Below are 15,827 nucleotides of genomic sequence, written 5' to 3' on the forward strand. Positions count from 1 at the left end.
TATTTTTTACTATGATTGATGTTTTCAATATTCTTTTTTATATTATTTCATTTTATTTTATTTATCATCGCATATGTAGCTGGGAAAAAGTTATAGTTTATTCAAATGAAGCCTTTGAGAAGAAAATGATGTCAGGACCTACAGGGGACCTGGTGTGTTTACTCCTATATGTCCCTAACATTGTGAGGAGATGCTGTTACCATAGAAACCGATATACACATATACATATGTATATTTGGGGAGGGGGGCATTTTACGAATTTTAAGCTCATTTTAACCATTTCATTGGAAAAAAGTGTCAAATTTGAAGGCTTCAAATCAAAGTAAAACCTTTTTTCACATTCATACACCAGTCGGTAATAAATTCTACACCTCTCCTGGAAAATTTAAAGCATAAAAGCGATTTGCCAGGAAAAGTCTTAGAACACACTTATTTTGATCACATTAAAACGTGATATTCACACTGGAACCTGTAAAATTACTATAGTCATCTAGTGATTCTTGAAATAATTGAAGAAATTTTGAAATGTACCTGGTGGCTGTCGACGAGTCGGGGTCCACGATCTTCAAGCTTTGCTGTTATGATGAAACACAAGTACAAAAGATCCAAAGATGCAGTAGTTGTTGTTGCTTTGTAGTAAAATCCGCTTTCTGTAGAAATATTCTCCAAAAGTTATCTTTCCACAAGCTGAGCTTGGAGCAGGTCAAGACAAATCCAAGAGCAAGTGTAAAGGAACAGCTGGAACCTTGCGCAGCATTCATATACCAACAGCCTGCATGGTTACGGTTGCTAACATGCGTGTGCACGTGATATAACTATATGAACTGAGCCCATCAGTGTAATTTACAGTAAAGTTATGGTCATTTATAGTTACTGCCTTTGTCACCCTTTATGTGGGATGTCTAATAACCATGTAGGTATATCCAGAAATAAACACAGATATTAGAAAGCAGTAAGTCAGTACCTGAGATGTTTGTTTCAGTGAATAACATTAGCATAGCTCATGCTAATATTATAGCTTCACATTTTTCTTTTCAAAGGTAACAAAAACTTTGCGTTCTCGCTACTTACCATGCTGTAATACAGGTATATGCTAGCAATGACAACATTTAACAGATGTTTTTTAAATGCTAGCCGTGCTAATTAGCCTTAGGATCGCTTGAGGTCTTGTTTCCAGCTCTAGTTGTCATAAGGGAACTTAGGCCTGTGCGAGCCTTTGGCACGAAAATGAGTCTCGTAAAGCTCACTATTAAACTGACAAAAAGCCTTAGAACCTAGAAACTATTATTCTTACAACTGTGCTGTGTTTATGTTATAACATATAGCAAGAACCTATAACTATAATTGACATTTGACCTCACTGTATGATTATAGCTGTCAGGGTTCCTGGGTCGTTGACCCAGTGATTTCAGTTTGTTCATGTTCAGTTTGGTTCGCCACATTAATGTTCTCACTTCCTGTTTTTTCCCGTGTCAGCTTGTCTCCCGTGTCATTAGTCAGATTATGTTCAGCCCTGTACTCACCTGTTTCCAATCATTGTCATCATTCACCTGTGTATTTAAGTTCCTCGGTTTCACCAGTTCTCTGTCGTGTCATTGATGTTGATGTTCATGTCGTCCCTCCGTCTGTATGTTCAGTTAGTCAGCCAGCCATTCTTCCAGTCTTTCAGCCAGCCAGTCACTCCATCTGTCCTGCTTTGTTCACTCACCCTCCAATAAATCCCCTTCATTTCTGCACCGTGAGTCCAGCGTTTGGGTCCTCCTTCTTTCGTCCACGACCTCACCCTGAATGACACGACCCGTGCCACGAAGACACGATGTGGACCCAGCGGACTCGGACCTCTTCGAGCGGCAGGACGCAGCGCTCTCCATTTGGGCGGAAAAACTCAAGGAGAGACAGCGGCTCTTCGCGGAGCGAGAGCACGTCTTCGAGGGCACTCGCTTGGCTCTGGGCGGGCCTCGGAGACGCCGCGTTCCCCCACCTGCTGCCTCACCTGCACCGGAGCATTTGCCGCGGAGAGTGGACGTTTCACGCCGCGTTGCGGCCGCTCCCTCTCTCGCCGCTCCGCTCCTCGCTCACACACCTGCCGCCTCATTCGCCGGACCTCCACCATCGCCACGGCACAACGGCTACGCCTCCCACCTCGGCTCAACGGAGGCTACCGCGCCAGAGGCTCAGCTGTTTATCCCGGCCGCTTCCTCTTCCCGGAGAAAGCGGCGCACACGCCGCCATAAAATGGACTATTTACAGCAATTCCCCGTGGTGAGTTCCAGCGACTGTTTTCCACCCTCATTTGACTCTCCACTTCAAACCAATAGTAAACCCATCTCTGATTCATGGGACGTTTCCCTCCTAGAGGATGAAGTGGACTGGGAGGATTTTTTCTGCTCTGCTCCCCCAAAGACTGTTCAGTCAAAAACTGTAAATAGTGGTGGCAGAAGGACCAGAATAAATCCCAATAGACCTGTCAGTATCACTCACCCAGTCATCATTTCCACTCCTATCAGTCAGCTGACACCCACACCTGTGCCTGCTCCCAGGATGAGGGCAGCTGTGACCACGTATACCTCCACACTCACTTCTGTTCCTCGGGTGGGGGTGACTGGTGTCCAGCCACCCCCCGTGCCTGTCCCAGCACCTAGGCTGAGGGCGGCCAGAACCCAGCCTGACCCCCCTAGAGGCGAGGCAGAGCTAACCGGTTCATCTGCTACTTCACCACTTCATCCACCTCCTAACCCAGCCTTTCACGCCCTCGCAGTATCCCTAGTTAGATTAGCTGAACTGTCCCCTGCCCAGGCACCAGCCTTACGAGCCCAAGCCGTAATTTTATCTCCGTCACTAGCTCACTCTTTAGCTCAGCCATTAGCCTCACCGGCCTCTGTTTATCCGTCAGTCTCCTTAGTCCAATCAGTTCCCTCACCTGCTGTCCAGTCTCCTGCTGCCCTCCAGTCAGTTCAGCCACCTGTAGCCCAGTCTCCACCTGTCCTCCAGTCACCTGTAGCCCAGTCTCCACCTGTCCTCCAGTCACCTGTAGCCCAGTCTCCACCTGTCCTCCAGTCACCTGTAGTCCAGTCTCCACCTGTCCTCCACTCTTCTGTAGTCCAGTCTGCCGCCCAGTGCCCTGTAGTCCAGTCGCCTCCTGTTTCCCAGTCACCTGTCCACCATCCCGTCCAGTTCCCGGACCTGCAGCCACAGCACCCAGAGCCAGCTGTGAGCCTTCCTGCTTCTCAGCCAGGGGTTTCCGCACCCTCTGGCCCGGCCGCTCCTCAGCCAGGGGTTTCCGCACCCTCTGGCCCGGCCGCTCCTCAGCCAGGGGTTTCCGCACCCTCTGGCCCGGCCGCTCCTCAGCCAGGGGTTTCCGCACCCTCTGGCCCGGCCGCTCCTCAGCCAGGGGCCTCCGCACCTACTGGCCCTGCCTGTCTCCGGCCTCAGCCTCAGCTGCACCCACGCCCGGCCCGGCCTCAGAGCCTTCGTCCGCTGCAGCCTCAGAGCCTTCGTCCGCTGCAGCCTCGTTTGGGTCTGGAGCTAAACGGCCATTTTCTAGACCGCTGGCTAGGCCACTGGCCGGGCGCCATCGCCGTCGTGGGCGGCCGACAGACCCTCTTCGCCTGAGTGGCCGCCGTTGCCGTCCGCACGGCCGGCCCCCCGAACTGTGTCCACGTCGCCGCCGTTGCCTTCCACGCGGTCGGCCCCCGGACCAGTGCTGTCGCCGTTGCCGTCCGCACGGCCGGCCCCCCGAACTGTGTCCACGTCGCCGCCGTTGCCTTCCACGCGGTCGGCCCCCGGACCAGTGCTGTCGCCGTTGCCGTCCGCACGGTCGGCCCCCTGAACTGTCTCGTCTCGGCCACGGGCCGCGTGGACGCCCACCTGAACTGTCTCGTCTCGGCCACGGGCCACGGGGGCGCCCACCTGAACCGTCTTGGTGTGGACTCCGTCCCGCCGTCCTGGGCCCCCTCCGCCCACCCTGTTCTGGTTTTTTTTCTTTCTCTTTTGGCCGTCGGGTGCCGGCCTTTGGAGGGGGGGGTACTGTCAGGGTTCCTGGGTCGTTGACCCAGTGATTTCAGTTTGTTCATGTTCAGTTTGGTTCGCCACATTAATGTTCTCACTTCCTGTTTTTTCCCGTGTCAGCTTGTCTCCCGTGTCATTAGTCAGATTATGTTCAGCCCTGTACTCACCTGTTTCCAATCATTGTCATCATTCACCTGTGTATTTAAGTTCCTCGGTTTCACCAGTTCTCTGTCGTGTCATTGATGTTGATGTTCATGTCGTCCCTCCGTCTGTATGTTCAGTTAGTCAGCCAGCCATTCTTCCAGTCTTTCAGCCAGCCAGTCACTCCATCTGTCCTGCTTTGTTCACTCACCCTCCAATAAATCCCCTTCATTTCTGCACCGTGAGTCCAGCGTTTGGGTCCTCCTTCTTTCGTCCACGACCTCACCCTGACAATAGCAGCTGTGTGTTATGTCATGGCATGTTTTTAAAATGCCACCTGAAATTTAGGAGGGGGGTTCTTGAGAGTTTTGTACTTTCATCTGATAACACATACTGTTTATGTATATTTAACACAACAGGCAAGGGATTGTGGTATAATTAGAATTAACACAGATTGTGTAGTCTTTAAATAGACGAGCATTTTTAAAAGCACACATATTATTTGAACACTTCCGTAACTTATTTTTAGTTTTGCTGCACATAAGTTGAATGCAATTAAATCTCATTACCTTTTATTATCCTTGAACTTATTTCATTACACGTAATATAAACACTGCTTATTTAGAAAATAATAATTAAAACACTCCTTGTAATGCGTTAAAATCAGCCCAACTTTTATTTTCAAATTTAAAGCATTTCAGCCAACATACTGGACACTGTTCTGCTGAACAACACACATATTTCCAATATTGTAGCTGGTGTTACTTAATAATTTATTATTTTATTTGTCACACACTTTAAAACTTTAACTTTTCAATAAAACAAAGTCTCAGATTTAATTATTCTGAAACTAAGTTTAAGCTTCCCATAACTTTTTATTGCAAGTTACATTACTAATATAATAAATATAAAATGTTTTTATTGTTCATCCACAAGTGCAGTCTCTGGCTCAAACAACACAGAAGCTTGGTATGTTCATTTGTCAGTCGAGGCATTACTGCTTGAGTGCCTGTCATGAATTTAGCTCATCCAAATGCAATTGTCTGAAGAAAGTCTTTAACATTGTCCCAACTTCCCTTAAGTACAGTGGCAGTAGATGTGGGCTGGAGATGCAATGACCTTGAACCTGCAGGTGACCACACCATCTGTGATGGAGGGCTCATCTCTCCTGGTGTCCTGCAAGGAAACAATATTCTTTAGAACACCAAGTTATATTTGATCTACTTATTTCACTTATCTGTGGCCGGGTTGTGGGGGCAGCAGCCTAAGCAGAGAACTCCAGACCTCCTTTTCCACACCCACCTCCTCCAGCTTATCCATCATGTCTTGGGTCTGATTCAGGGCCTCCTCCTGGTGGGAGCTCGTCCAGTACACCTCACCTGGGAGACGTCCAGGAGGAATCCTTGTCAGATGCCAGAACCACTTTAACCTGCTCCTTTTGATGTGGATGAGAGAAAAATACAGAAAAAACCCAATAATCATATGATTTCTGATGAGCATGCGCTTTGGCAACAGTGGGAAGGAAAAACTCCATTTTAAAAGAAAGAATCCTCCAGTAGCACCAGGCTGAGGAAGGGACAGCCATCTGCCACAACCTGTTGGGATGAGCAGAGGAAGACAGGACAAAAGATAAAACTGAAGGCTCTGCCTTCCATTCTACTTTTAAATACTCTAGGAACAACAAGTAAGCCTGCAGTGTGAGAGCGAAGTGCTCTAATAGGGTGATATGGTACTACAAGGTCATTAAGATAAGATGGGGCCTGATTATTTAAGACCTTGTATGTGAGGTCTTAAATAATCAGGTCTTAAATAACACCCGGGGCTAAGCCCGGGTGTTTCAAATGTCTGGCTCCGCCTCTGAGCTGCAAGAGTGCACTGAGGATTGAGACAAAATATGGTCTACAAACCAGCATTATATTAGTTTGTATCAGATAGTCCTCCAGTGTGTTTATTTTTTGCTTTTATTATATTGTGCAGTTATTTGTTACCCTGAAATGCTTTATGCTTAACAACAGCTCACTATTTTAACTTATTTTTTAACTCTTGTGATCAGTATGACTAGATTGTGTGAGTTTCCATACTAAAAGAGTTGTAGTGATAAAATAATTGGCATGAGAGACACTGATTTTTGGCATGGTATACTGCAGAAGTTTTTTGTTTGTTTGTTTTTTTGCATAATTTACCTTTTAATTAAACTGCATTCCCTGTATTGTAACAAAACTAACATTGTTTATATGTCAGAAAATTAGCAAACATGAATAAATGGCGAAAACAATATAATTATAACATATATTTTTATTTTACTTATTTTAGGTCTGTGAAGCCAAACTTGATGCTGGGGATTTATTTTTGTCAGTGGAGTCAAATGGTAAGTTACAATTTGTGCATTTTGTCATATTGGAAACACCACAGATTATATTGTAACTTAATAGCTCTGTAGAACAAATGATATAAAGATTGTAGTGTCAGGGTACTTCTTAAGAAGTAATATTGCACTATTGATGATCGCATGCAGGTGGCATAAAGTAAATATTCAGACGTGCTACCAACACATGATTCTCTAACAGATCAATGGAGCAGACTGTTTAGGTTCTTGTGGTTGTAATAACATCCATAACTGAAGGTTTGTCATTAATTTATTTTCACAGGTCTAGATGATCACATCTGACTTTGTCATTTAAATGAGGTGGACTTTTTTGGGTAAATTGCTGTCCACTACATATACACAGAATGTGCACAGTATTTCAGATATAAAAAGCGAGTATGTAATGGACTCGCTGGCTTTAATGTAAAAAGCCTGTTGTGTAACTTTAATGAGGCAGTTGGACTAAAGCAATGTGTTGCTCATCAAGGTAAACATCTGAGGAATAAGGAAATTGTTACTTGTCCTTTTACTCAGTGTTCTTTTAATCACACATTTACTAAAGTTTTACATCACATAAGTCATTTTCACAATCATTCTACTTTAAAAGATTTCAAGACAGAGCTTATTGTTCTCTGAACTTCCTTGTTCGCTGAACGGCAGGTAAAGTGCATCTTTTTGTTTGTTTGCTTTTGTGTGTTTGTGTTTTCTCTAATGGGCCTGAGATTAAGCCTCAGTTTGCTTAAATTTGGGTCTCAAAGAATCTTTTTTTTATTCTGCCTGTACTCCCCACCCCTCTTCTTCTGTTGCTCAGGTTGAAGCAGAATTTGCCCGTCTTACATCTGTTGACCTGAAAGGGTTCCTTTTTGCTGTGCTTGACCATTATGGAGAGGTTCGTGGAGCTGTACAAAATCAAGAGCGGCATAGGACTAGGCTCATAAAATGCTCATAAAATGCTTCGGTGATGATGTAAGTGTTCAACTGCGAAATCTAATCCTTTGTTTAAGTTTCAGGTTATCCAGTTCAACTGATGAACTCATTGAAAGAAAGCTGATAAGCAAAGTCTGTCATCATATTTTCACATTTAGGACATTTAGTGTGGTAACTTTTACAGAATCTGTGTATATTGGTGGTAGGTTGGATATCATATTCTACTTGAATGTCCTGATAAGCCTGATTCAAAATCTCCAATGATAATCATATATTGATGGAATTATGTATCAAAAAGCTGTGAATTTGGAGCTGTCTGCATGCTTCATAAACACTGTTTAAAAAGTGTTTTTGTTTTCTTTTTGACTTCTTTGACCAGAGCCCTACACAAAGGAAGAGGACAGAGGGCCTCATCTTCTAAAGGAAGATCCCTCACACACTCTCAAGACTGTGAAGGTTAGCATTGTTTCTTTTAGTAAATTTAATAATGACAGCACCACAGTGGATTTTAAATTAAACACGTGGCATCTATTGTTTCATAGATGCCACGTGTTTAGAACATGTGTTCTTCCTCACCAAATGTATTATTACAAGATCTTTGACACTGGATTTGGTCTGGGTTTCAGAGAAACTAACTGGCAAGCTAGCATTGATATTATTAGTGTCTTGTGTTTATTCATGTCTTCACCAGGGTCTTTGACATTTCGCTGCTGTACTGTTCACTTCAGCTTTACGTTTGATTTCTCACATTGTATATAGTAATGGCTGAGATATTAGGACATTTAAGGGCCTGCAGTGGCTGCTACAGCTGTGGGGGGCAATACTTTGGTGAAATGTCCTGGACCCTGGAAAAGAGACTGTGTAGACTGGGTAAGCAATTAAAGGTTACTGGCCCAGAGTCATTGGGCAGCTGGGTAAAGGTGGATGTTGATATTCAGTGCCAGTTATGCAACGTGTCCAGCCATGTCTATATGCTCTTTTTTTCATGATGTTAATATAAGGGAAAAAATAAACTTTAATCAATAAACTGATTAAAGAAGCATTGTCTATGGAGCCACAATCTGATCCTGTAGTGTAGCTGCAGTTTGCACATTTCATGTATTCTCAGACAGATTTGGTTTAGAGCACAGCCAATATTTAGCGTAAGTAGATTTAAATTCACACACACTGGTGATGGCAGCTACATTGTAGCCACAGCCACCCTGGGGCGCACTGACAGAGGCGAGGCTGCCGGACACTGGCACCACCGGGCCCTCTGACCACCACCAGTAGGCAATAGGTGAAGTGTCTACCCAAGGACACAACGACTGAGACCGTCGGAGCCGGGGCTCGAACCGGCAACCTTCCGATTATAAGACGAACTGTCAACTCTTGAGCCACGATTCAGTCATCCACCCATGTGTGTGAATGACTGGATGTGTAAAGCGCTTTGGAGTCCTTAGGGTACTAATAAAGCGCTTTACAAATACAGGCCATTTACCATTTTAATTGAAAATTTTGTTTGAATTCTGCAATTGAAGACATGCTCAGTTATTTATGAACATGGTCTTTGTTTAAAGCAAGAAATGGATTTGTAACATGGGGGTGCATATCTCATTCTGAAAAAACTTTAACAACTAATAAGTGTTACCCAAAGCCAATCAGCATCAGCCAAGGTATCGGTATGGCTCTTCTTTGGAAAGACATGAATTCTTAAGCACGAGGGATATTGTGTAATTGTAATTGTGTAATTTTTTGTCTTTGAACCCTTTTATAGCCGACAGGTATTGAAGACACGCTTTCTAAGAGGATGAAAGTTGCCATTGTGATGGTGAAAGAAGAAGACATCATCGATGTGTTGGTTGTCGTTGAGACAGTAATCCTGTCTAATCTGAGGGATGTCTCAAGTGCCATTTCCATGCTGATGGGCCTTCTCTTTGCCCTCAACATAGACTATCCAAAGGAACTTAAGGGCATCTTTGAAGTCATTCAGAACATCCTAATGAACATTGGTGGAAGGCAGTGCTTCTCACTAGTGCATGGTCCAAGAAACAGACTCTTGCAGAACGCCATACAGAACTGTAATTGTATGCTCACAGCATACAATTGCCTTAGTGTTAAGGACAGTTTTTATTTTACTGTTTTGTTTTTTCTTGCAAGTTCTCATTCTCACTTTTGCATGTCACTAAATGACTACACTTTACATTCCAGATTAGACAATTACTCATTTGTTCATGGTTTAAGAAACTTATGTGAACAACAATATAATGGTGGACTCTGCAGATGCTTATCTCATCAAGTCAGTAGTTTTCCCTTTGTTTTGCAATTGAGCAGACTCAAACTAATGTTGCTGAAATATTCATATTATCAAATGTTTCAGAAACATGCACTCATTTTCAGAGATATTGGTTCTGTGGAATTTGTTGCAATTGTAAACGAAGACAAATACAAGAGTTTGATGTCTTAGTTGTTATAAACTGATCTTTACTGTCACTTATCAAAGGTTTTGTACTATTTTAATATTTCAAGTTTTATGCTAACAGGTGTGACTGAGCACAATGAAGTTTAAAAATTTTGCAAATGTAAAGAATAACTTTTCTAAAATAGCAAGTGTCCCGTTGATACATTACAATAATGCAGACTTTATGTTGTTACTTCACAAGAATCACTGCTGCTCCTAGAGTATTGGTCAGAATTTAATCTTCACCCAAACTGGGCTCAAGCCCAAGTTCAAATTTATTGTTTCACAGCGAGCAACTTTTGAGTTTTGATGGATTGTGAGCCTGATGAGTTACGTCACTGATTTCTCTGTTTCTCAGATGACTAAGATGGCACAATAAAGGTTGAATGTTGCGTGCTCATGAGTAATTGTCTTGTCATGTTCTTAAAACAAACTTTCTGCCTGAATTGATCAGATACACTTTAATGGAATCTGTGGGTTTTTCTTTCTTTCTGTAAACAACAGAAAATTTAAAGGAATGTAGATATTTAAACCTGAGATCTAAGATAAACCTAACAGGTAGTTTTGCTGAAATGGATGTTGGAAAGCTAAAAAAAACTTAAGATGTTCAATACACATTTTTCTTTACATCCAGTCAATCAACTCTGATAATTAAAATGAAACTGATTTACAAGTTCACTCAGATACCTTAAGGAGCTCAGTTAATTAATAAACTTAAATCAGAATCAGAATCAGAATACTTTATTGATCCCTGGGGGAAATAATTTTTTGTTACAGTGCTCCATTATAAACCAACATTAAGACAAGACAGACAATACACTAACTAAGAATAGTACAATATATACATATATATACATACATACATACATAAGTCACTCATAAATAAATAGCTTAAAAAGAAACATGTGTAGTTATAGCAGTAACCAGTGTGTTAAGTGGATGCGTTGTACAGGGAGCCACAGGCAGGAAAGATTTCCTGTGTCGTTCAGTGGTGCTTTTTGGTAATCTCAGTCTCTCACTGAACGAGCTCCTGTGACTGATCAACATGTCATGGAGTGGGTGGGAGGTGTTATCCAACATTGTCTTTATCTTGGACAGCATCCGCCTCTCCGACACCACCTTGAGGGAGTCCAGCTCCATCCCCACAACTTTGCTGGCCTTACGGATTAGTTTATTGAGTCTGTTGGCATCTGCGACCCTCAGCCTGCTCCTCCAGCATGCAACAGCATAGAGGATCGCACTGGCCACAACAGACTCATAGAAAATCCTCAGCATTTTCTGGCAGATGTTGAAGGACCTCAGTCGCCTCAAAAAATAGAGACGACTCTGGCCCTTCCTGTAAAGTGCTGTGGTGTTTTTAGCCCAGTCCAGTTTATTGTCAATGTGTACTCCAAGGTATTTATAGTCCTCCACAATGTCAACACTTACCCCATGGATTGAAACAGGGGTCAAGTGTTTCCTGGTCTTCCTGAAGTCCACGATCAGTTCCTTGGTCTTTGCCACGTTGAGCTGCAGATTATTCTGCTCACACCACGTGACAAAGGAGTCGACCACAGCCCGGTACTCTGTCTCATCATCCCTGCTGATGCATCCAACCACCGCAGAGTCATCAGAAAACTTCTGAAGATGGCAGGTCTCTGTGCAGTGGCTGAAGTCTGTGGTGTAGAGGGTGAAGAGGAAGGGGGAGAGGACAGTCCCCTGTGGTGCCCCTGTGTTGCTGATCACCTTGTCAGACACACACTGTGGGAGACGTACATATTGTGGTCTTCCTGTCAGGTAATCAACAATCCAGGACACCAGAGAAGCATCCACCTGCATCGCTGCTAACTTATCACCCAGGAGGGTCGGCCTGATGGTGTTGAAAGCACTGGAAAAGTCAAAAAACATGACCCTCACAGTGCTCGCCGGCTGGTCCAGATGGGTGTACACGATTGAGCAGGTAGATGATGGCGTCCTCTGTTCCGAGACGATAAGCGAACTGAAGGGGATCCAGATGTGGTCTTACTATGGGTCGCAGCTGGTCCAGGATGAGCCTTTCCAGGGTCTTCATGATGTGGGAGGTCAGTGCCACGGGCCTGTAATCCTGGGGGCCACTGGGACGTGGCGTCTTTGGTACAGGGACGAGGCATGATGTCTTCCACATCACCGGGACCCTCTGCAGACTCAGACTCAGCATAAACAGTTTATGAAAGACTCCACACAGCTGGGGGGCACAGGTCTTGAGGACGAGGGGACTCACTCCGTCTGGTCCAGCAGACTTGCCTGAGTGAAGTCTCCTCATTTGCATCTCAACCTGGTATTGAGTGAAGGTGATGGGTGGGGGAGGGGTGTCAGGACTCTCACAGGAGGCAACATGTGAAGAGAGAGGCTGGCACAGTGGTGTGGCTCTGGATTCCAGGCTGACTGCAGGTGAGGTTGTGGGGGTGGGAGCAGACACTGTGGTGTCGAATCTATTGAAAAACAGATTCAACTCGTTGGCTCTATTCTCACCTCCCTCAGCTCCCCTGCTGTTGGTTGGCCTGAATCCAGTGATGGTCTTCATGCCCCTCCACACCTCTCTCATGCTGTTCTGCTGGAGTTTCCACTCCAGCTTCCTCCTGTAATTGTCCTTAGCCTCTCTGATCTTGTCCTTTAGTAACACCTGGACCTTCCTCACCTCCTCTTTGTTGCCCCCTCTGAAAGCCCTCTTCTTGTTGTTGAGGAGGGCTTTGATGTCCTTAGTCACCCACGGCTTGTTATTTGGGTAACAATGAACAGTCTGAGCTGGAACAATGGAGTCGGTGCAGAAAGTTATGTAGTCTGTGATACACTCAGTAAGCCCATTGATGTCCTCGGCGTGAGGCTCACAGAGTGTTTCCCAGTCGGTCACCTCGAAACAGCCCTGTAGTTCTGCTATTGCCTCCTCTGACCACCTTCTAAAAGTCCTGGTGGTCACAGGTTCCCTCCTCACAATTGGCACATAGCGGGGGGTGAGGTGAATCAGGTTATGATCTGACCTACCAAGTGGGGGGAGGGAGGAGGAGCTGTATGCATCCTTGACGTTAGCATACAGTAAGTCTAAAGTTTTCTCTCCCCTGGTGGGACAGTCCACATATTGTTTGAATGTTGGTAGTGTATTGTCCAGTGATACATGGTTGAAGTCACCCGAGATCACAATAAAGGCACTCGGGTGCTGAGTCTGTAGCCAAGCTATGGCAGAGTGGATAGTGTCACATGCAGCTGTGGGGTTAGCAGAGGGAGGAACATAAACAGCCACCAAGATGACGTGAGAGAATTCCCTGGGTAAATAATACGGCCTGAGTCCAACAGCACGCAGTTCAGTGTCCGGGCAACAAATCCTTTCTTTGACTGTTATGTTGGCAGGGTTACACCACCGGTTGTTAACTAAAACAGCAAGCCCACCTCCTTTACGCTTACCGCTAGCGATGCTGTCCGTGTCCGCCCGAACAGTGTGGAAGCCTTCCACGGAAGCATTCTCATCGGGAATGTCCTGGTGCAGCCATGATTCGGTGAAACACATCAGGCTACACTCTCGGTATTCCCTCTGACTCCGTACCAGTGCTGAGAGCTCGTCGATTTTAATTGCCAACGATCGCACATCAATCAACTTAGCTAACAGATTATGTTAGTTAAGCTAAAATAGATTCCTAAGTTAAAAGAACTACTAAAGTATTTGAATTAACTAAAAAACCCAAGTCAACTGAACTAGGACAAGAGTTTAAACAATAGATTATTTTAATTTATCTGAAAGGGTTTTCCCAAGTAAAAATGACAATTAAAGGAGTTGAACTGACTAACAAATCTCAGTCAACTAAACTAAGACGAAAGTTTAGACAACATGTGATTTTTCATCAACATAACATTTGGTTGTGTTACAAGAACAAACTCTATTTCTTGACTTAACTTAAATTTTTAAGGCAGCCCTTTGCCTGATATTTTTAAGTTGAAACAACAAGTTATATTTTACAGTGCAGGATTCAAATCATGAATACATAATGGGCTTGGATTTACAACATTATAAATGAAATGCGCTCTATTTGGGCCGATGGCGCGATATGGCAGCCTCGCTTCTGTCAGTCTGCCCCAGGGCAGCTGTGGCTACAACTGCTGCCTCCACCAGTGTGTGAATGCGAGAGTGACTGAATAGTGGTATTGTAAAGCGCTTTGGGTGCCTTGAAAAGCGCTATATAAATCTAATCCATTAAATCAAATTATAAATTTTAAATTGGCATTGATCCCTTTACCCCGAGTGTATATATATCTATATATATCTATATCTATATCTATCTATATATATATATATATATATATATATATATATATATATATATATAGATAGATAGATAGATAGATAGATAGATAGATAGATAGATAGTATACTCATTGTTTGTTCAATAAAGTTCCTAAAAACAAACAAACAAAAAACAAAAGCAAAATGTAACGTTCGAAGCATTAGAGTCGGTCACGGCTTCAAAATAATGGAAAACCACATGTCCACAGTGACATCTGCTGGCCAATTTGATTAACGCCACATATTGATAATGCTGTTCTGTGAAACACTGACGCAGACAAGCCCTGCACAATTCCAAGCAGAACTACTTATAATACCAGACAGTCAATAATGGCAATGAGTACATGTTTTGGAGAAACTCCCACACAAACAAAGAAAGAGCAATACTGAGACTGTTAAAGACAGCAGGTTATGATCGTAATAAACTGCGCTTCAACAAAATTCTCCCTCTGTTAACATTTGTGTTGTTCACAGTAACTCAGTGTATAAATTAAATCATACAGAGAGTAGACTGCTGGGGTTACTGTAATAACCACACAGGCTTCCAGCTGTTTAGGGCCTCGGCCGGCTTCGTTTTTGCTCACAGCCCTCAAAGACCGGATGTGTTTGGTTGATTTTTAAGTTTTCTGGGAGTTATCAGGTTTGTTCTCCACACTGTCAAGTAAAGTTAGAAGCTGGTATAACATTTGCTTTTATTTTAAATTAATTTTAAAAATATTCTTTTTTTTTTTTTTTGGCCTGTCCCATTTGGTTCTTTAGCCATCAGAATTATTGTCTGAAGACCAACAAGGATACCCAATGGATTTACTTTGCCAAATGGATCATCGTGGTAGGTTTGAGTACACAGACCGTCCACTGGACGCCGTTAACTTGCCCACCCTCAAGGCCCTATATATATGTGTGTGTTATGAGAGTGTAAGTAATGTGGATGTCTAAGTTGTGAGATAAAATTGAGGCACAGGTGGCCAGAAGGGGACAGAGAGGGGGGGAATGTCTCCCCTGCACCCTTGTGCAACATATTCATTTAAATGAAATGTGTTTTCCTTCTTTGTAAAAAATTAACATTTATCATGTTTTCATTGGCCAATTCTGACCAATCTTAAGAGTCCATTTCACACATTATCTTTAAACTCTGCTGTGCAACCTCTGAACCATGAAGGAACTTTCCTTAAATTTCTATTGCTGTATCTTGTAACACTGGCATGATGTTTGCAGCCTCCTGTTGTGTATGAGATGTTTGAAGTGAATAAAAAAGGGAAAAGAAAAATCTGTCATTTCGAGTGTGGGTTTTTTTCTAGATTTTATTTTTACAGTATAAATATTTTACTTATGGCAGCACAGTATGTGGGTAACAGGTTATCATGAGGATGAAGTCACTTACTGCTGCAAATAAGATTTTCTGTTGAAAGCAACAGACTCCTCCTGTTCTATTTTGTCCTTGAAAGCAGAGGCAGTTTTATTAAGACATTTTAATTAATTTACAGCACAGAGTGCCTCTCTCTCTCTGCTGATATGAGTTAATGGAGCTCACCCACCAGTCTGTTTTTCTCGCTTCCTCTCATCTATATGACAGTAATCTTTAAATAAGATATTTATATATCAATCTAATATTTATTTAATTACACTTTTGATTCCAGTGTTTAAGTGATTGGATT

At 43.4% G+C, this 15,827-nt stretch overlaps 1 long non-coding RNA gene across 1 annotated transcript; it reads left to right on the forward strand.

Moving 5' to 3' along the window:
- The first annotated feature begins 631 nt into the window (after nucleotides 1-631).
- On the forward strand, nucleotides 632-9,433 carry LOC309690950. Its single transcript, XR_014271836.1, has 5 exons — nucleotides 632-913; nucleotides 6,463-6,517; nucleotides 7,326-7,480; nucleotides 7,821-7,897; nucleotides 9,198-9,433. It is a non-coding gene; the product is annotated as an uncharacterized lncRNA (long non-coding RNA).
- The last annotated feature ends 6,394 nt before the right edge of the window (nucleotides 9,434-15,827 follow it).

The sequence above is a fragment of the Aulonocara stuartgranti genome (genome assembly GCF_965226115.1).
Source record: "Aulonocara stuartgranti genome assembly, chromosome: 16".
Lineage (NCBI taxonomy): Eukaryota > Metazoa > Chordata > Actinopteri > Cichliformes > Cichlidae > Aulonocara > Aulonocara stuartgranti.